This window comes from Pan troglodytes, chromosome 1 (assembly GCF_028858775.2).
Source record: "Pan troglodytes isolate AG18354 chromosome 1, NHGRI_mPanTro3-v2.0_pri, whole genome shotgun sequence".
Classification (NCBI taxonomy): domain Eukaryota; kingdom Metazoa; phylum Chordata; class Mammalia; order Primates; family Hominidae; genus Pan; species Pan troglodytes.
Genome location: NC_072398.2, coordinates 221,201,023 through 221,222,767, shown reverse-complemented (window position 1 = coordinate 221,222,767; position 21,745 = coordinate 221,201,023). Strand labels below are relative to the sequence as shown.

At 52.8% G+C, this 21,745-nt stretch overlaps 1 protein-coding gene across 1 annotated transcript in view; it reads right to left on the bottom strand.

Moving 5' to 3' along the window:
• Positions 1-21,248, bottom strand: part of CASZ1 (castor zinc finger 1) — a 160,258-nt gene extending 139,010 nt beyond the window's left edge. The window contains exon 1 of the mRNA XM_063786374.1: positions 21,160-21,248. The gene's annotated coding sequence lies outside the window, so the exon portion shown is untranslated. The remainder of the gene's footprint in view (positions 1-21,159) is intronic.
• Between the last annotated feature and the right edge of the window lie 497 nt (positions 21,249-21,745).

Sequence of the window (21,745 nt, the reverse complement as noted above, 5' to 3'; positions counted from 1 at the left end):
ATTCGGCTCAATGTGAAGGCATGCGGGGGGATTGAGAAAGTCCTGGCCAAGTTTCTCCAGGATGCCTGGGTTGGAAGGGAGAGGGAGAAGGTGGGACCTCAACTGGGCTGGTTTCTGGCCTAGGTCTTTTTCCCTGGTTCCTTTTTGGCTCAAAGTCTCTCCTCCATGCTCCGATGATCTCTTCAATCTTCAGCCCCTTTCAAGGGGATGGGTGTGAACGGGAGCAGAGCAGTTGGTCTACCTGCCCTCTCTAGGCACAGAGGGTAGGGTTGCTCAGTTACCCTTAGGGGTTCACCAGGTTAATGGAGGCCCGATGTCAGGACAAGAAGGAGGCCAAAGGGCCGAGAGGAAAGATGAAGCCCTGAGGTCTGTGGCCACATGTGTCTCTCTGCCAGCTCTGTGTGTGACATGCCCTCCTACACCTAGACTCATTCATGCCTGACACACTCTCAACCATCACCCCGTCCCACCCAATCAGGCCCCCAAGTACCCTCCCGCTGCAGCCTCTCCGTGTGATACTGTCTGCTTTCTGCCCTGAGCTCGTCTGGAACCTCTGTCAGGGCTCCCGCCTCCCAAGTCCCCATCAGTGGGGTCTGCTCGGTCCCTGTAGCTAATTTACACCCGTCAGGGTTTAAAATAGCAGAGGCATAAATGAAAAGTCCAATTTCTTCAAATTTGCATTGTAAAACCATCCTTCAACTTCCTTGAAATAAATTTTACTATTTTATTAGTGCAAACAAAATGGTAATAAAACACTAATACAGCGTCTTGTATCCAGGGGAAGAGTTAAAATTAACATAGAGCGAGCAGTGTTTGCTATTACATTCAATTACCTTTTTACTTGAGATTTACATTCTCATCCCCTTAATCTCCATAGTAGTGGCTTCAAAATCATTCCTCCCAGGCTCTGCCCTTCCCAAGCCCCCACAGCTGGAAGCCAGGCCTCCTGCCCAGATGGCGCTCACCCCGGGCATGGAGCCTGCCCCTTTCTCCACAGCTGCCTCTTGTCACAGGGTACCACTTCTCTCCCCTGCTTGTAATTGTCTCACGTCTTGGCCTCTCAGTACTCGGCAAGTTCACACCAGAGGGCTCTGACACGAGACACATCCAGACAGGCAGTGATCGATAAGCAGGTGCATGGGGCATGGGTTGGGGGCACTGCCCACCGAGCCTGCAAAGGCTCTCCCTGGTACCAGCTAGGGGCGGGAGCTCCTGGGAGTCCTGGGGAAACTGGCATCTCTGGTTTGACAGGTTGTGGGAGAGGGTTGGCTGCATGGCACAGCTGCGGACTCCAGACGGTGGCAAGAAGCTCCAGCCATCCTGAAGTAGGAAGGGGTGACGGCTCTATGGGGGCCAGCCTTCTTGCTCATCTTGGGAGGTGGCTGCTTGCCAGTGATGGAGATGGGGCTGGAACCACCTCACCTTCTCACCATGCAGTGCTCTTTCTTCAACAGAAGCAGTCCCTAAAACCAGTCACCCCCAAACACAGCCCCACCATCTGATCCCCTAGGAGGGTCCCTTTACTTCCTGCAACTGGAGGAAGCATCATTCCACGTCTGGAACCGGCCAGCCTCACCCTGAGCCAGCGGGGAAGATGACCGTGTTTCCAAATGGCTCAAATACTGGGTCCTAGTTCCAGATCTGTCACTGACTAGCTGTAGGGCCTGCAGCACGAAGCAACCTCCCTCTGGGCCTCAGTATCCCCACCTGTAAACCAGGACAATAACCTGTGAGCTGCCTTCTTCACAGGAAGGGTCATAATGATGGAACGATCATACAGGTGTCTCTGAGCCCACCCGAGCCTCGGAAGCTCAGCTGGGAATCTGTTCCTGAGGACAGGACAAGGACCGCAGGGTTGGGACCCCTATGAGGACCACGGAGAGGGGTGTCCGAGTCCTGGGCCAGGCCACCTCTGACCTCTGTGACTTCACCCTTCACCCACAAGCCTCCTTTCTCTTATTGGTCAAACCACCGCATCATTCCCACAAAATCCTCTGAGCTCATGCGGAAGGAAGAATTGCCATTCAGCCCCAGATCCGGCCACAGCACAGTCTCACTCAGGGTAGGCCTGGGGCAGGGGACCAAGTGATACGCGAAAAACAGACGGAAGACCCCGTTAATTTTACTCTGCCCGGCTACTACAACGAGGGGGAAAGAAGCGACACACAAAAACACAACCACACACACAAACACAATCTCATACACAACCACTTACACTCATTTTCACACACAACCACACACCATCTCACACACAATCTCACACACACCATCTCATACAAAATCACACACAAAACCACATACCACGTTACAATCACACACAATCCCATACACACCCACTCACATAATCCACATAAAATCACACACAATCTTATATACAGCCACTGACACAATCCCACAACCACACACAATCTCACACACTCTCATATACAATGACTCACGATCTCACACAATCACACAATTTCACACAAAATCTCACACACAGGCACACACAGTCTTCCACACCATTTCACACTATGTCACAACCACATACAATCTCACACACAATCGCATACACAATCTCATACAGTCTCATATACACTCACTCATACAATCTCACACACAATCACACACAATCATACAATTTCACGCAAAATCTCACACACACACAATCTCATAGTCACACCATCTCACACAATCTCACAATCACAATTTCACACAAAATCTCAAACACAAGCACACACAATCTCATACTCCATCTCACACTATCTCACAATCTCGCACACAATCAGACACTCTTACAACCACAATCACACACAATCTCATACACAATCACGCAATCTCACACAGCATCTCCCACAAAAATCTCACAATCTCACACAATTCCACACAAAATGTCACACACAAGCACACACTCTCACACAACCACACACAATCTCACACTTCACCTCACACAATCTCATAAACAATCTCATACATGATCACTCATACAATCTCAGACACAATCTTACAATCACACACAACCACACACATCCTCATACAATCTCATACAGAATCACACAATCTCACATAGTCTCACAATCACAGTCTCAAACACAGTCACTCACACAATCTCAGACACAATCACACGCAAAACGATTTACACACGAACACAATCTCACACACACAAAACAACATATGATCTCACACACACCCATTCCCAACTCCCCTCTCGCGGTCTTTCTTCCTGAATCTGATTCCTAAAATGTCTTCCAGTGGACACGAGGAGGAGAGCTCCCATCCAAACTGTTCCCAGGCAAACGTGTCCTTGCTCTTGATCCATGTGGAATTCCAAGTTCCCCTGGCAGAGAGCGGCTTCTGGGACTCTGGGAGGGAAGAATCTTCTTTAACCCCAGTGGAAGTGCAAGCAAAGGCTGTTGGCAGTTGGGCGTGACTGCCCAGAACACCAGGGACCCGCCTGGAGGTCTCTGCTCCCAGCCTGACTGCTGGCTGCAGCCCTTTCTCCCTGGGCCCCTACATCCCACCTCCCATCACATCCTAGCCCAGAGGTGGGTATCACCAATAGCTCTCCTGGCCTGCAAACAAAAGGCCAAGACCACTGCAAGAAGCGAAGGAATCAACCCCACGAGCTACATGTAGGGAGTTTGCTTTGCTGCACATTTATTTTTTCCTTCCCACTGGTGAAACAAAAGAAAGTTTGTTGTTGAGGTTCAAACATTTCTTGGGCCTTGTCCGAGTCTTACCTTGTTTTTCTTTTCCTTTCTGTCTCCCCCCCAGCCCCACCCCGTCTTCCCTGCCTCCCCACCTTGAATAAATAAAGCACCCGAAGCTGGCACTGGCTGGTGAGGAAAGTACAAACTATCTCATAATTTTATATATATATATATATATATTTTTTTTTTTTTTTAGCACACTGGCCTAGGGTTTTGGGCAAAGGACAAAAGCTATTGTTGCACAGCACAACACGAAGGCTGAGTCACCGATACGCCTCAGCTTCTCGAGATCTCATAGGTTTCTGTGGCTGGCACAGCCGGTGAGCTCAGCGCCCTGCGGGGGCCGTGGGTGCAGGCGCCCTCTCGCCTGGCGCTGCCCCGCCCCCTCCCCCTTGCCAGGGCTCCCTGCCGGGCCGACACGTTGGCTTTGTTGGTTTTTAATCACAGGGGGGGAATTTAAATAAAATGTTGTGAAATAAAAAACAAATCACCGTAGTCCCACCACCCTAACGCTATAATTTTCATTTTGGAGGATCACCTTTCAAGCGTTCTACAGAAGCATTTGGATTTTTATATAGTTTCTCTCGCAGCGTTCACAGCTCTTGGCATTTGGTATATTTTTTCACTCATATAATAAACATTTTTCCATGTTTCGAAACCATCCTCGGGATGATAATTTGTACAGGTGACACCGTATTTATTCCGTCGTGATATTCCTGGGCAGACCCTATGAAGTGAGAAGGGGAGAACTCTCTCGGAATTGAATCGTTTATTTGCAAGATTCCAGCCAAGGTGGGGGCTTTGCCTGAGTGACCCAGATCACCTGGCCCTTGGGGATCTGGCCTGGGAGTGTGTACCTGGAAGAGGGGCAGAGGCTCCACCAACACCCCGCCCACCCTGAGCTGGGCCAGAAGTGCCCTGGCCCTTGTGCCCAGAGAGACACGAGTTCCAGCAGGAGCCCTCACCCTCACGGTGACCTTCACTCCCCACAAACTGCACTTCCTCCTTATAAAGCGCCCTGGCAGCAAAAGGCCCACGACAACGCTCTGCTCTCCATTTTTATATCTGAATATCTCAAAGCACTTAGCAAAGACTGTCATTTTCTCATTACCCCAAGGAGAGGAGGTCATTCGGGAAAATGGTACAAATATTCCCATTTGTCAAAAGCAAGAAGGAAGTGAGTTAAAAGGAAAATTCTGCCACTTAACTGAGCAAAAGCTACCCAGGAGAGAACACTGGGGTCTCGCCTGCCTCTCCATTCAGCCAGTTTGCCTTCTCCAGTGCAGTTTCAGGCACCTCATTACCAAAAACATGGCTCAGAGCCAAAACCAGGTTTCCATTTTGCCAAGAATCAATCCCTCCCCGGTGGCCCCAGCTTAGGAGACCCTCCTACCTCGTCCAAAGTCTCAATCAAAACCATATTCTTTTATGATTATAGTTATGTAAAATACATGTTTAATAAATATATACAGTCACCAAACGGGGGAAAAACACTAGACAGAAATACACCAGATACTAAACAATGTTGTCTCATGATAGTTAAGTTAGGGGTGCATTTTTTTTCCCTTTGATCTATTTTCAAAAACTGTTTAAAATATGGTTCTATTTTTCCAGTGCATAGGGAAAAGCGTGCATTTCAGAGTCAGATCAACCAGCGTTGGAACCCTAGCTCTCCTTTAATGAGCTGAGTGAACTCAGGTAAGTGACTGAACCTCTCAGAGCCTCATTTCCTGCCAGGTACAATGGGAATCGAACCACTGCTTGCCTTGTGTCTTTCAATCCCACAAAGAGTCACAGCGCAGCATCTGACACACAATCGGCCTTCAGTAAATGTCTATTTCCTTTCTCTTTTAATAAAATAAGAATGTAAAATCTGCCCCTTAGGGACAGAGGCAAGACCCTTCTCCTGCACCCCCTCTCCAACTTCATTCACATCCTTCACCCGTCTCCCCCCTCCCCTACTCGCCCCACCCCAACAAACCCCCAGGACACAGACCTCAGGATGCTGGTCCTGGCTCTCCTGTGACTTGCCTGGAGGGCGAGGAGGGGGCTCTGGGAGGAGAGAAGCTCCTCCTTCGACCTTCTCCACTAGCACAGGCCCAGGCCAGCCCCTCCAGGCAGCACACAGGCCTTGTGCAATGACTCGGAGGACACGCAGGGAGATCCCTGGGTTTGTGCCTTCTTGGCAGCTACCCTCTGGGAACAGGTGCCAGGCTGCAAAGGCCACCTGCTCCTGGGGAAGGGCAAGGGCCACACTCCCGTCTGCGAGGAGAGGCCAAGGAGAACCAAGATGGCGCCAGTGCTGGGAGTCAGCTCCTCCCCGGGCAGGCAGTCCAGGCCAGCCCAGGGACTGCCACCTGCACGTCCAACAGCTCAGCCCTGGGCATTGCAAGCCTTTCCCTGCTCCCTCGAGGGCTCTGTACTGGGCGGACACGTTTGCCTTGCTATTGGCGAACATGCTCCAACAGACTTGTGGTGGCCACAGCCTCTGGGATGACGCTTCAGCCTGGCCTTGGGGGTCTCCGGAGCTCAAACACAGGGAGCCCTCTGCCTTACTGCCTTCATGATGACAGATGGGGAGGGTGGAGTAGAGACAGTACTAGTAGCAACGATAGCTACCCCTCATCACCATGTGCCAGGAGCCCTTCCAGCGTCATTTCATCTAATCCTCACAGCAACCCCAAGTGATAGGTGCTATCGTGAACCCTCTTTCACAAGTGAGAAAGCTGAGGCTGAGCAGAGCCCACAATATTCCAAAGTCACAGTCCCAATAAGGAGAGACCAGGGATTTGAGCCGAGGACTTTACCACTATCCTCCCAGCATAGCTCCTCAAACAAGCAGACTCCACCAGCCTTTTCCAGAAAGAGTCCCCTGAGGGGCCTCCCTGGCCACTGGGGGCACAGACACCCCCCAGGAGCAGGTTGTAATTCTGCCAAAACAAGGGCATCGCTGTGCCTCTTGCCCTGCAGAAATAGGAAAGACGCTACCCCTCTATAGAGACAGGTTGGTCAGGCTAAAGAGTTGCTATGTCACAAATGAGGAGCACGACTGGAGGGGTATTTGAAAGGAAGCAGTGTTTCCCTCCCTGCAGCTTCTGGGAATGCTTAAGTGGGGAGGTCTAGGGACACGGGGCCATTGGCGAGAGGGCCTGGTACTAGTAAGTATCTACTGACTACGGTACTGGTGTGGACACTGTGGAATGGAGAATGATGGGGGCAAGGCCCTTGGCATCCATGAACCCTCAACATTGCAATCCTTCTTTACAAACCAGGGATAAGACCAACTTAAAATGGTGTACTCTTTCTTTTAGAATTAAAATAGGTCTGTAAGAGCAGGTTGGACACGGGGAAGACACCAGACAAGGTCCCCACGGCATGAGCCACTGGCTCCCCAGCTGCCAGGGATGAGGTCCTGGGACTGAGCGGCAGGTCCCATAAAAGCTGGTGGAGCCCAGCAGGGTGGGGGCCGGGTGGGTCACCCGGGACAGACAGTCTCCAATCGTGCTGAGCACAGCACGTCCCTTCATTCAGGAACCCAGAGTAAAATGTACAGCTGGGTCTAGAGTTGATTCAGCCCTTAACTCATTCGGGATCGCTGGCGGTGGCGGAGCCACCGAGGCGGGAAGGGGAGTGGGCCTGGTCACCTGGGGGAGGGGGCTGGGCCGTCCCTGGGAGGGGGGAAGGCTGGGGCATGACCCCTGCTGATAATGTGTGATACGTGCAAACAGAAATCATAATTCTTTGCAAAATCCCTCTCAAAACCAAACAGGCACTGAGAGTTGAGGGAGGGATGAGGGAGTGTGTGTTGGGTGGAGGGTGGGGGAAGCTTGTTTTCTACCCACTGCCAAATTCTCATTTACTGTCAGCTCCAATCCATTTGGAACTCACTGACTCAATTGCCTTTTCACGGGGAAAGGAGCCGGCACAATGCAGGGGACTTTTCAGCTTCACATTAGCACACAGGGCGCTGGGCAATGTCCGGGAATCAACACACATGGCCCTCCCGGGGCCACCGGCCACCCCCGCCTCCAGACAACCCAGCCAGCCCTGCCAGGGCCACATCTGCTCACCCCTGCTTTAATATTTGGGGTTTTATTTATTTATTTTTAACGGCTAGGCCAGTGGAGAAGAGTGTGTGTGTGTGTGTGTGTGTATGTGTGTGTGTACATGTGCACATGGGCAAGCGTATATGTTTTGGGAGAGACAGGGGCTCTACCTCCCAAGAAGAAGGGCCTGTAAGAGTTCATTCCAGGGCAGTTCCAAGTCTTCCTTTTGCCCAAAGAAAGGAGGGATGGAAAGAAGAAATCCAAATTAGGTCTCCAGAAGGAAAGGATGTGAGGGGGTGGGGGTCACTGAAAGTAAATCTGGAAAGGGTCAATTATGGATAAATCCACATTTGCTGGGAGAGTGTCCCTAAGAACTCCACAGGCCCAAACACTATTCAATAATCATTATGAAAATAATATTGGCCTGGCGCGGTGGCTCATGCCTGTAATCCCAGCGCTTTGGGAGGCCTAGGTGGGTGGATCACTTGAGGTCAGGAGTTCGAGACCAGCCTGACCAACATGGTGAAACCCCATCTCTACTAAAAATACAAAATTAGCCAGGCGTGGTGACGCACGCCGGTAATCCCAGCTACTCAGGAGGCTGAGGCAGGAGAATTGCTTGAACCCGGGAGGCGGAGGTTGCAGCAAGCCTAGATCGTGCCACTGCAATTCAGCCTGGGTGAAAAAGCAAGACTCCGTCTCAAAAAAAAAAAAAAAAACTATAATTATAATCATCAAGATAACAATGGTGGTCCCCATTTTTCAAGTGCTCACCCTGTGCTCTCTACCAAGTGCTTTCTGCGCCACCTCCATTAATGATCACAAGAACCCCAGCGAGGCGGCACTGCTGACTGCCTGCCCAATTCCACAGGACTGGAGAGGTAAGACCCAGGCCCACCGTCACAAAGGTCCTAAGTGGGAAAAGAAGGGCTTAAGCCCCGTTCTGCCTCACTCTAGACCAGCCATCTCACCCTGCCCTGGGAGAGAGGAAACCTGAAGCAGAATCAAAAGAGAAGATGTCCTGGCACCACGGAGACCTTGGTCTTGGGAGCCCTCACGACATCTGGGTGTGCCCCCGCCCTCCATCTCTATCACTGTCCCATGGGGGGGTCCTCCATTTAGCCCAAGTTTGAGGGAAGCATCCCTCGGAGGGAAGCTTCTAACAGAACTTCCTGCGATGATGGAAATGACCCACCTGAGCTGCCCAGCACGGGAGCTCCAGCCGTACGTGGCTGTGGGGCAGCTGAAATGTGGCTCGTTCACGGAAGAACCAAATTTTAAATGTAACTTAAATTGCCATGTGGGCTAATGGCTACTGTATGAGACGGTACAGACCCCACACCCTCCAGTTATCTCCCTACCTCCCAGCCCAAGAGCTATTTTGTTTTGTTTTGTTTTGTTTTTTTTGAGAGCGAGTCTCGCTCTGTTGCCCAGGCTGGAGTGCAGTGGTATGATCTCAGTTCACTGCAACCTCCGCCATCTGGGTTCAAACAATTCTCCTGCCTCAGCCTCCTGAGTAGCTGGGACTACAGGCTTCCACCACCACACCCGGCTAATTTTTTTGTATTTTTAGTAGAGACGGGGTTTCACCACGTTGGCCAGGTTGGTCTCGAACTCCTGACTTCAAGTGATCCACATGCCTCAGCCTCCCAAAGTGCTGGTATTACAAGCATGAACCACCGCACCTGGCCCCAAGAGTTATTTTGGAAATAAACTAAAAGCATTTAAAGACAGGAGGATGACCTGCCAGGAGAGGCCCCACCTCAGTCAGCAGGCCCTCTCCTCTGCTCCTTCACGGCCTTTCAAAAATTACCAGTCAGCCTCCAACTTCTCTGCCTGCCTGCCTTCTTGTCTTTCTTTCTTGCTTGCTTGCTTGCTTGCTTTCTTTCTGTCTCTCTCTCTCTCCCTCCTTCCTTCCTTTCCTCTCTTTCTTTCTTTTCCTTCCTTCCTTCTTTCCTTTCTTCCTTCTTTCCTTCCTTCCTTTCTTCCTTCCTTCCTCCCTCCCTCCCTTCCTCCCTCCCTTCTTTCCTTCCTTCCTTCTTTTCCACGCTTCCTCTCATTCCTTCCCTTTCTCTTTTCCTTATCCTTATCTTCCTTTCTTTCTTTCCTTCCTTCTCATCTTTTTCCTTCCTTTCTTCCTTCTTTCCTTTCCTTTCTCTTTCCTTCCCTCCCTCCCTTTCTTCATTTCTTTCTTAGAAAAAAGCATCCGTTTAATTAGATAAATCCTTCAAGCACGTGGCCTGGAGTTCGTCATGGAAATTAACCTGCTCCCAGATCTCAGATAGTGAAACAAGAACCGGAGTGTTTTGGCATAGCACAGTGAAATGGGAGAGGCCGATGGAGTTTCATACACCTCATCTTCCATAAGTGCCCCTCGCCCCTCCAGTGCCCCCCGCTTCACGGCCTCATGCCCTTGCTTCCTTAGGTCACTGCCTCCACCCCACCTCTGCTTCTCCTCCTGGCCCTGCCCTGCCTGTCTCGTGGCCCTCCACCCAGGCCTGGGGAGCACCCATCCCTGGGGCAGGTGGGAAACCTCAGCTCCATCCATGTCAGGGGCTAAAGGGACAACCGTTGTCCTCTGCCCCTTGGCTAAGCGCCGAGGCTCTGCGATGAGCTCAGGCCAAGACCCAGCTGAGGCTCAGCCCACAACGGCTGCTTCATCCTCCTCCTGCGCCCCTGCTATGTGCTGCTCACTGGCAGTGTGCGTTCCGTAAAATAAAGCTCAAAGTGGAACCCCAGCAAATGTCAGCTGGGATCCTCTCATCTAATTCTCATGGTCCACGTGGCGGGAATTCCCAGTCCCATTTTACAGATGCGGAAACAAAGGATTCGAGGAATGAATCGTCCAAGTGGAGGAAACACAATTCGCCTTCAGCTCAGCCTGGCTCCTGATCCCACGCGCCGCTCCCTCTGCCAGCCACACAGCCTCCATCTGCGAGGCGCTCTCGTGGGCACGACTCTGGGATTGCCAGCACCCAGAATTCAGCTCACACTGGCAGAGGCCACTGGCGCCTTGGGCCGGTTTCCAAGATCTGCCCTCACCCCACCCCACCCTGGCCTTCTGTCCCAAACAGCTCCCATGATGACCCACCTCACCCCACCGAGCTCCAGGAACACTTGGTCTGGCCAGTGTGGGAAAGAAAGAGCAATGGCCCCTGCCCCACTTGAGGGACTGACTCCACATGTGGGCAGAGTCTTCATTCTCATCCCCTCCAGACCCAGCAGCAAAAACACCAGGAGGACCCCAGGCAGGCCAGAGAGGTAAAGGACAAAATGCAGAATCTCTGTGCAGCACCACGTCACCCTGCACTAGGGGCCCAGCTCCAGACAGACAGAGAGCAAGCTCTCCCAGTTCCCCTCTCCATGGCAATCCCTGATAAGCCGCAAGTGTTTCCGTGGCCTCTCCTGCATGGGTCTGTAACACACACAGACATGTGGTCCTAACATTTCACACGTCTTAGCTCGTGTAACCCTCACATCAGCCCCACGAGGTAGGTGCTATTATGCCCATTTCATAGATGAGGCACCGGCCAGTTAAGTCACTGATGAAAGGTCACACGATTTTGATCCCCAGCGAACTCGCTCCAGAATGCACCATCTACACTATATACAGCTTCTCAAATGAACCTGTTGGCTCCAGAGGCACAAAACAGTAAAGCACACCCCATATCCTGAATGGGATCCCCCATTCTGCCTGAAAGGCAGCCCCCAAATTCACCCCCAAGTTCCCAATGATAACAGAACCAACCTGCAACCTGACACAAAAATGTAACCCCAGCACCACCCGCGACACCCAGGCTCACGGCTTTCTGGAATGGAATTCACAGGGGTCCCCTTTGAGACTGATACCATATGACATAAAAACCGGCTCCCCTGACCTTGGGGACACCTTGCACTTGACAATGCCAACCATGATAAATTCTTCGTTATGTTTAATTACTTTAAAAAGGACTTTCATAGCTAAGAGCCCAGCCAACCATCAGGACACCCCTCCGAGGGTGGTAGGGTCAGAGCCCATTTGACAAGAGAGGAAACTGAGGCCCAGAAAGGTAAAATGACTACCTAAGGCCACACAGTGATTTACTGCAGAGCCAGTACCAGAACAGGGTCCCCAGATGCATAGCCTATCAGGCCACACCTCGCAAGACCTTAAGTGTGGGGCTCACAGAAGGGTAGGGGAGTGGACAGTTAGACCTGAGTGGAGCTTGGGGCCACCCGTGTCTCACCCCTTCCCCCGATCCCCAGCCAGAGATGCTGGGGCCTGACCCATGGTCTCCCCAGGGATCAGATTTCCCCAAAAATCCCGAAGGAGCTGTGGGGACGAGTGGGCCCGGAAATGGCCCTCACATAGCGAGCGGCACAGCTGAGCTCCCCGGGGGCGAGGGGGGCGGGCGGAGCTGGAGACGCTGGCACAGCCCTCATAGGTACTCTGCCAGCAATTAGTGCTGGGGAAGGGTGCCAGCCTGGCAGAGCTCATTCCCCCACCCCTTCTTCTCATTTACACACGCGCACTATCACCCGCACACACACACACGCATACACACACGCTCACCCACCCAGAGACCATCAGCAAAGAGGCAGCGAGGCTTCCTTTCGGTAAATCTCATCAGCAAGGCACACGCAGGGCATGCAATTTGGCCATTACTGCTCTTAAACAACAGAAAAGCAGAATACACCCGCCATTAACCCATCCCACTCTCCCTCCGGGCTTCCCACCGGCTCAGGCACCAGCCTTCACCTCTGACTCCCACACATCGCCTTTAAAAGCTCCCCAGAAGTTGCTTTCCAAAAGAAACACAGAGTTTGAAAAAATGTTTTTTTTTAAAACTATGATAAGTCCAACCTGAATTGTGCTATTCTCCATGCTGACATCTCTCCACAGAGCAAACTATCCAAGGTTCAAACATTACCTTGCCTAAGACCCTTGCTCAAACATCCTAGAATCCCAGAGAACGTTAGCTGGATACGGGGATGTTCTCATCCAGAACATCCCTTTATATGTGCCCAAGAGCTCTGCCATTAAGGGGATGTATCCATTACTGTGGATAGGGGAACCGGGAGAGCTGCCTTTGGCTTGGTGAGGGGCATCGCTACCTGAGCAGGTGGGGTTCCTCACAGAGCAACCTGAGTGCTAGCCCCGATCCACCTATGGGGTCCCCTGGGTGACAGTTTGACAGCACTCTCCTCTCCCAGTGCAGAGGCAGGCAGGTGGGAGTAGTGGTGGGGACCGATCTTGCCTCCTCCCTCCTGCCCCCCTGCCTCATCCTGGAGAATTGGAAAGAAGCCCACCAGAGCAGGGGGCCCTAGAGGGTCCTTAGACTGCATTTATAAGATCTGCGAAACCCCTCAAAGTATAAGCAACATTTATGCTTATGAGATTTTTTTTTATTAAGAGGATTCTCAAAGGGGGCACATGGATTCAAAAGAAGGGAAGAAGCACAGCCCAGAGACTGCCCGCCGCCAAACCCGGGCTCAGCAGTGCCTCACACCCAGGTGGCCAAGGATGGAACGGGCGGAGACCACAGGCAGGACTCCAGTCGTCTTGGCAGCAAGCATCCCTGACCGCTGCCTCCTCACCCGGGAGCTGCCCCGGCCTCATCCTCGCTTTGCCTGGAAGCTGGTCACTGGCAGGGCTGGCCCGGGAGCTGTGCCATGCCCTGGGCCAGCGCCCTCCCTCCTGTGTGCCAGGGCTTCCTGCCCAGCCAGCAGAGGCATCGCACAGAGGAGCCCACCAGTGGGGACGGAGGGGAAGCCAGCAGCCGCTGCCGCTCTGCAGAACCTCGCAGATCCTCTAAGCCACCTAGTGTCCAGAGCTGAGCTCTAGCCACCACTCTGTCCCTCCTGCTTCTCACAGTGGCCACTGCAGGGGAGCCCAAGGGGACAGTAAGGGGGAGCGTGGGGTGGGACAAGCCTCCTCTAACCCTACCCCCACCTGGGCCTTCTCCAGGGACTTGAGGCCAGGGGTCAGGAGCCAAGCTGTTTGGGGACATGGTGCCCAGGAGAAAGCAAATACCCTGTGGCCCCTGCCCACACCCCCCACCCAAGACAGGGCTGTTCCCATCACCCCTGCTCCTTGCTCCTAGCAAAGCCCCCTATCTTTGAGATCCCCTGGGTCATCTCAGACAACCCATCCCACCTGGGACATCTTGGGGTCCCCCCACCCCAGCCTCCAGGCCTCCTGCTGAGCCTCCCAAACCCTGGGCCTGCCACTTCCCCAGGGCCTCTGCCTGCCCCCCCCACCCCCTCCTCTGCTGGCTCTTTTCTCTGTGTCCTCAAGACTCCTCTCACCTTGAGAAGTGTTAGGATTACCCAGCATTTACACTCAATGCGCTTCCTTATTCCTTAAGACTTATTAAGAATGATAATGAGTTCCGAAGGAGCGACACGTCCCTGTCTCTCTCTCTCTCTCTCTATCCTCCTCTCTCTCTCTTTCTCTCTCTCTCTCCCCCCACCTTCACTCTCTTTCTCTACGTGTCTTTTCCACCAAAGACACATAGGACAAATCCAGACCAAAAGGGAAAGAATTTCCAACAATATGGAAGAAGAGCACTTGAGAATTTCTATTCAATAAACCCCTCTCTCTTCTTCCTTCTCCCTGGTTGTCCTCAATTATTCCAAGTAAGAAAAAAAAAAAACTCCCCCTTCCCTTCACACTGTCCAGGCCACCCCTCACTCTGCCGGACTTTGAACAGGGGGAACAGGAGAAGGGCCCAGCTTGCCTGCAAAACCTCGTTAACGTGCAGCTCTTAAACGCTTGATTAATTTTTGCAGAATTTACGACAGGCTTTAGCTTTTTTTCCCCAAGCTGTGGCCTCAGAGCCACAGCAACTTAACTTGGTGAACTCAAGGGGGCCCGAGGTGGGGGTGCCCCCCTCCCCCAGTGGCCTCCTGCTGCTGGCACCCCAGGCAGCCCTGCAACCGAAGGGAGCCACGCAGATGCCACCGCCCAGGCAGAAGACAGACCCACTCGCAGAGCGGTGTGGCACCCAGAGGAGAGATCACCAGGCAGCCAGAACCACGGTTGACTTCTGGCCATCTGGGACTTTTTAATTTCAAAATAAGAAAGCCAGTAGAAAGTGGACAGAGAAGAAACCAACCCGGGGCGCTGGCGATGATGCTTCCAGCCTGCACCCTCCCAACCACGCCACGTATCCCGGGCACAGGGACCGGCCTTATCGGTCTGCCGGGCTGCCCTTCAGAGAAAGGGAAGAACAGATCCTAATGAAATTACGGTTTTTAAAATGTCTATAAATTAAATCTCTCTCCTCTCTCCGTGAATCTCCCCCTGAGCTCCCTCTCCTCTACCAGGCTTGTTTGCCTCTCTTCGGTTCCCTCTGCTCATGTCTGTTTTTCTGATATAGACATCAAGAGGTTACGGGCTCAATTACAACTCCGCTGGAGTCTCAGCATCAGACTGGCTCGGCCTTCTCTTCTCCTCTTCAGAAACAAGATACCAAATAAATCTCTCTTCTTTATATTTTTATTTTCAATGCCAAAAGCCTAAAGATTCATTCCGTGGACTCACAGCCTTTTTGAACTTCGTTCAGATGGTGGGGAGAATATTCTTTTTAATTGTGTGTGAGTACAACATAAATGCTTCTCTCTTTATCTCGTTCCCCCCTTGTAAGGACACACACAAAAACCTTGGCTATGCCTGAAATTTTAAAAAGGGGGAGAGGACGGTATAAATGTACTTAATGTATGTCTATAAGAGGGGGCGAGCGAGCCCTGGAGAATATTAGTAGGACATCTAGCACATTCTAAAGTTTAGGGGGGGGACATCATGAGGATTCTTATTAGCAAAGGTCCATTTGTAAAGGGTAGATCATAAAAGGTGATTTTTTTTTTTAAAAAAGAAAAAATTTGCTTCTACCTTCCCTAATACTGCCACGAGATGCAGAAGGGGAGATGTGCCATCTATATAATTTTACATCCGAAAAGACCCTCTTCCCATCAAAAAAAAAAAAAAAAAAGTTGAAAAATCCAAGTGTTAGTCAATCATCAGAGCTGTTGATTCCCGAGAAGAAGAAACCAGCTCTGAGTTGTAGGTCTAAGGGGAAAAGCAAAACAAAAACAAAAACCCCACTATACTTCTGGAAATATTAACCAGTGGGGATTCCAAAAGCTACTTTTCCTGGAAAAAGCACTTGAGACAAAGGTCGGAGAAAGCGGAAGCTGAAGGTGAAGCAAAAAGAAAAACTTAGTCTTTCCAATTAACTAGACTGGGAAAAAGAAGGGAGGTGGGAAAACACATTACTACCAACTCATTAATTCTTTCCTGTAAACAATTTAATTAAATTCTGCTAAATACAGGAGAAATACTTATTTTGGAGTGCTTCCCCCAACCTCAAAAGCAAATTCCTCCAGGTTCCTCCCCCCGTCATGCTAACACCTCCCTTGTCTCCAAGCTACACAACCTTTCAGTGGGTTTCCAGCCCAGGCGTGGACTGCACTGCTGAGGGCTGCGAGAATGACAGCCTCATATGTCTGAAAGCTGACACTTCAGCTTTGAAAAGAAATGGGGGAAAATAAGCTGTTGACTTCTTGGTTAAAGTATTTTCTTGTTCTACTCATGTTCTTATGTCACTGGGCTAAAAAAAGAGAGAGAGAAAAAGAGGGGGAGAGAGAGAGAGAGAAGAGAGAGATATGACTTTCCTTGAATGATCTGTTTAACCTAAGCCAGAGGAAAAAAAAGAAAGTCATTAATTACTTATGTGAGCTATTGCTTCAGAAAGACAATAAACCTGCCCGGTCGCCATGGATATGACATATTTGCTCTGAAAACAACACAATAATTAGCAAAGGGGAAAGATACAAGGAGAATATGCAAACTCCTGAGTTTAAAGCCACAGTGCTCTTTTCTACTCGTAAGCCTCTGTTCTGTTTGCAATCCAAATCAAACAAATTTTAAAAATATAGCAAAGAGGGAAATAATAGGAATGGTTCCTCTCGCCTCTGAGCTGAGCAGCAACAACCACTCTACCTCCCTCCCTCCAATATAAAATAATATAAAAGAGAACCAGGGTGGCAGAAAGAAAGAAAAAAAAAAAAACTCAAGTATTGCCTGTTTTATTTCCTATAGCAGGGGTGGAGTCAGTTTTTTTTTTTTTTAAGTGTGCTCTTATTTAGCATTGAACCTTCTGGCCAGATATAAATTTATTTATGAAAGCCAAATGCTCTGTGCATGGCTCACCCTCCCCCCCCCCCACACAAAGTAAATGGAAATGTGGAGGGGTGGGGTTGGGGGGGTGTCCAGTTGAAAAAGTAAAGCAGTATATTCAGAAAGCACCATCTCTATGGAAGGACATTCACTCCCCCTACCTCCAAGAAAATGCAACCCCTGCCTTACTTTAATATTAAAAATGCATTAAATGGTTCTACCTACAACTTAGTCCCAAAGGATCATTAGGAAATGCAATCTCTTTGTATCATATCTGTCAGCGTGATAAATATCTGAGTCAGAGTCAGTTTGCAATTTTTCAGTGTCACAAAACAAGATAATTTTTTTCTGTCTTCCTTTCTTAATTCACTGCACCGCCTCCCCACGCCCCCACCCCCACCCCCAACCAGTCACAAATCTACAGAAAAATACCTGGGCAGAGAAGAAAAGGAGAAAAAGTTGATGTACTCTCACATACCAGACAGAGGTTATCGATATCCTCCCAAAAAGCAGGCAAAATTGAACTTTAAAATATTTGGGTGACAATTTTCCCCCCAAAATAAATAAATAAATAAAGCACTCCAGTAAGTTTGACTAAAAACTCCTTTTCCCCTCTTCCCAGAGGCTAATTTTCCTAAAACAGATGGTCAGGATCTAAAAGAGAAGCAAATATACCTCAACCCCCACAGGCAGAGAAATCTAACTTTGAACTTCTTTTAAATTAAAAAGGGGTGGGGGGCAAGATAAACTATTAATAAGTGTGAAAAAAATTAGCTGAGCTACAAGTTTTGTTTTTCTTATTAAAAAATTATTTAAACATAAGGGGAGCAGATATAAAAGGGAGTTTCATATTTAACTGACTTTCTTATTTTTTTAAACAATAGCTTTTTTTAAAAGATTGGACTCTTTGATCTTGAAAGAATTTTGCTCTTATATGATGGGGGGAGGAAGGGGGTGGTGGTGAAATGATCTGTTTTAAATGATGATGCAACTTAGAGATCAAAGCCTTCGCTTTCTTCTAGCCATAATAAGCTGTACTTGCCACAAAGCGTAAGGCTCCCGGGCTGGGCTCCTCTCCTTCGTAAGAAGGAAATAAAATGCGCCGAGACTCAGAGCAAGACTCCAAGTCTCGGCAAGGTGCAAAGTCTAAAAAACAAACAAACAAGGCAAGGGGAAAAAAAGAGGAAGGCACTGCCCCTTTAAACGTTTTAGTGCATATGGAGTTTGATTTCTGAAAGAGATCAGTTTAACATCTCCATAGAAACCAGCAACAGATTATCATCAACAGAATAAATAACTAGTCTAATAAATTAAACAGGAGGCATAAGATCGCTGGAAACCTGATTACTGAAGTTCAACAATATTCCCCATAAACTCTCCTTAACCGCCTCTAAGGTGGCTAACAAGAAGGGGGTGGGTGGGTGGGGTGGGGGGGTGGCGGCGATCTCTCCAATTCGCCGGACTCTGGGGACAGAGATGGTGGCTACCTCCTGGAAAGGAGAAGTTCTCCACTCTGCCCTGAAGAGGGTCCAGGAGCTCCCGCGAGGGGCACACCCTAAAAACCGAAGTTTGGGAAGTGGGAAAGCGGCTGGGGGTCGGGGGAGTGGCGCGGGCCGCCGGAGATTGCGCAGGTCGCGACGCCCGCCCGGGACGCACCGCCTGGTCGCCACCAGGACGCAAACCCGGCGCTTTGCGCTCGGGCGCCGAACGGCCCAGCGCCCCCTCCGGGCACGTGGAGCGCAGCCCCGGCTCAGCCCCCGGGGACCAACTACCCCCCTCCCCATGCCCGGCGCAGCTGCTCCTGCTCAGCCGGGACAGCTCCCTTTAGGACGGCGACGTGTGTGTGTGCGCGTGTGTGTGCGTGTGTGTATGTGTATGCGTGTGTGTGTGTGTGTGCGCGCGCGCGCGTCGTGGGTCGGGCGGGGGGACACCAAGATTATCCGGCGATCTGTTTTCCAGTCCCCTCGTGCGCTCTCACCGCGCGCCTGTACCAGCTCGGAGACGTCCTAAATTTACTAACTTTGCCCCGCGACTACCAGGGCCTTTTCCCCCTCGCCACCCCCTGAGTGTACCGGGTGTCGGCGGGACAACTACGCACAATGAGGGCCGCGCCCCCACACTCCACTCGGTCAGAAACGCACACTCCGCCCCGTGGCCCAGTGATCCAGGTTTGGGGGAGCTCCATACTCAGGAGAGGCGCTACTGCCGCTTTCCCGGTGGGCACGCACCCGCACCCGCACCGTAGCCAGCGTGGCTGGAAGGAGGTCCTCGCCGCGCCCAGAGCCGGCTTTCCAAGCTGAGGCTGGGGCAGAGGAACTTGTGTGGAGGAAGAGGGGGTCCCCTGCCTCCCTCAGCGCTCCACTAGCCTCCCCCAACTCCGGACCCGGGTCGGGGATGACTTGGAAGAAGAATCTGCGCCCACCCCTTAGAGAAAAATCTATTATTATTATCTTAATCTACGCCCCCAAAGTGTCCCTCCAGCCGTGATTGACGGCGCATACACCTGTTCCCTTCGCGGAGGAGCTTCCAGCGCCGGGGACAGACATTCGCCCAAACGCTCCGCAGCGGCCCAGCAACCGCCCGCCCGCCCGCGCCCGGCCAGCCCCCGCCAGCGGCCCCAGCGCGCCTCTGCCCGCACCTCGCCACCCCAGCGGCCGCCCCCTCCCCTTCCAGACCCGGCTGCCCGGCCCGCCAGCTCCCGGCAGTGCTGGCTTCGGAAAGAGAGAGAAAGAACAGAAAGCAAAACTTCCTGGCGGCCGACGGCCATCAGCTGCACATTCTGCAAATGCCACCGAGTAAAAATAAACCGGCCGCCGCTCCGCCCGGCCGGCTCACCCCGGGCGCACGAATCGGCCCCCTGCCCCGGGAGATCCCTGACTCGGTCTGGCCCGATCCCCCATTCCCGCGCGCCCCCTGGAGCCCCGCTCCCCGACGCTCCTCCGTCAGTCACCACGCTCTCCTTTGCCGTTAAGCCGGACCCTAAGTGACCGGGAAACCGGCTCTCTCCCTTTGGTGTTCCCTGCGCCCCCACAAACTACTTTTTTCTCTGTCCTTCACCAGGTGCCTATTTCAGCCCTGTGCCCTTGGATTCAGGGCTCCTCCTCCCCAATTGTTGAGCTCCGAGGTCACCCTCAGCCCACCCTGGGGGAACAGACCCCGACCGACCCTCTCCCACGCTGCAGAGCCCCCCCCGGAGCGCACCACTCTACCAGCCCGCTAGCCCGCCAGCCCAGCGTCCCACGTCCCCGGGCGCAACTTCTCTTCTGGCGCACACAACAGCCGGCAACAACTCGCCCGAACTTTCCCCGGGACCCAGGCGGGCTCCAGCCGACAACCGGGCAGCTCTGGGCCGATGCCCCGGCTCCCCGTGCCCTGTGTTGCCAGCCCTTCAGCCGGGGAGGCAGGGGGTGGGGTGGGGAAGGGAGTGAGGAACGCCACTTGCCGCGCCTGGAGCAGCGCACTTGAGATAAACTTCCCAGGCACAGATGAAAAAGGGGGCGCCGCTCCCCCCATCTAAGAAATCTCTTGCCTTCGATTTCCTATCGGGGATACCCTTTGGCACCCCGCGCCTAAGCGAACACTGCCTACCTCTGCTGGCAGCACCTACACCCGGTATCCGGGCACAGGAGCCGGCTGGAGGGGTTCCCCACCCACCCCTTCCCATGGGCAAAGTCTTGCAAAGTCACCCCAGGCACCCCTCACCCCGCCTCCTTCTCTGCCCTGGAGAGCGCACGACCCCTCTGCTGCTGGGGGGTGGGGTGGGGTGGGGGTTTAGGGGGAAGGAGTGATTACCCGGTATTGGAGATCACCTGCCCCCCCGGGAGCCCACAGCGCGTGGGGCGCCCCCACCCTATTTGCAAAGTCCTGTACTCGCGCCTGGCACCTCCCTCTCTTCTCCCCTACCCCGCCACCCCCTCAGTTGGAGTAAGTGACCCCCAGGAGGAGCAGCCCTCCCCTCCCCCGGAGCCGCGCGCCGGGCATTCCCCTGGCCACGGCAGGCAACGCGCCGCCCCGCGCCCGGGTGCCAGCCCTCCGTGCCCCCTGCCTCCGCACGGCCGGAGTTGGGTGGCAGCCGCCGATCGCAGGCTGGCTGGCTGGCTGGCTCGCTCGCTCGCTCGCTCGCCCGCTCCCTGCTGCAAGCGGCAGCCCCGGGGGTGGGGGGTGGTGCACCGGGACAGGGGGAGAGACGGGGAGGCGCCCCGGGAGGCCCGCGGAGCTGGGGGACGTGGGGGGGCCGCGGCGGAGGGAGCGCCGAGTCTCTTACCTGCACTTGGGGCGGCTTTGGGTGACTTTCCAAGTCCGGGGGAAAAATGTGTGTGTGTTTGGGATGGAGCGCCGCGGGCGCGCATGCGCTGCCCAAAGTTGCCGGATCCCGGATTTTTCGCTCCCAGTCTCCGCTCTCGCCCGCTGTGATTATGGAATTCTCCGCGGCCGGGCGGGCGAGTGGGTGGCATGCAAAACCCGGGCCGGATCGCGGGGCCGGGCTCCGCTCCACCCTCACACCCCCAGACCTGCCCCTCCCGGATCCTTCCCACCCACCGCCCGGGCTGAGCTCAGCGTGTGCGCGCGGCGAGTCGCACGGCCTGCGGAGGAGCATCTGAGCGCTCGGCCCCCTTTTGCAGCTCCAGAGGCTTCTACACCCCCCCAGCTGAGTTGAGTTGAGGCTAGGGGAAAAGAGAGAAGGGATGGGGGGGGGGGGGTTACTTTCCACCTGTTCTGAACCCCGAGAGAGCCCGAGTTCGGTTCCCACTTTCGACAGAAGAACTGGCTCTTTTTTGCAAGTTAGAATGTTAGAACTGTGGAACCCAAAGGAACGAAATGTTCTCACTGTTTGATATCTGCTTTTCACT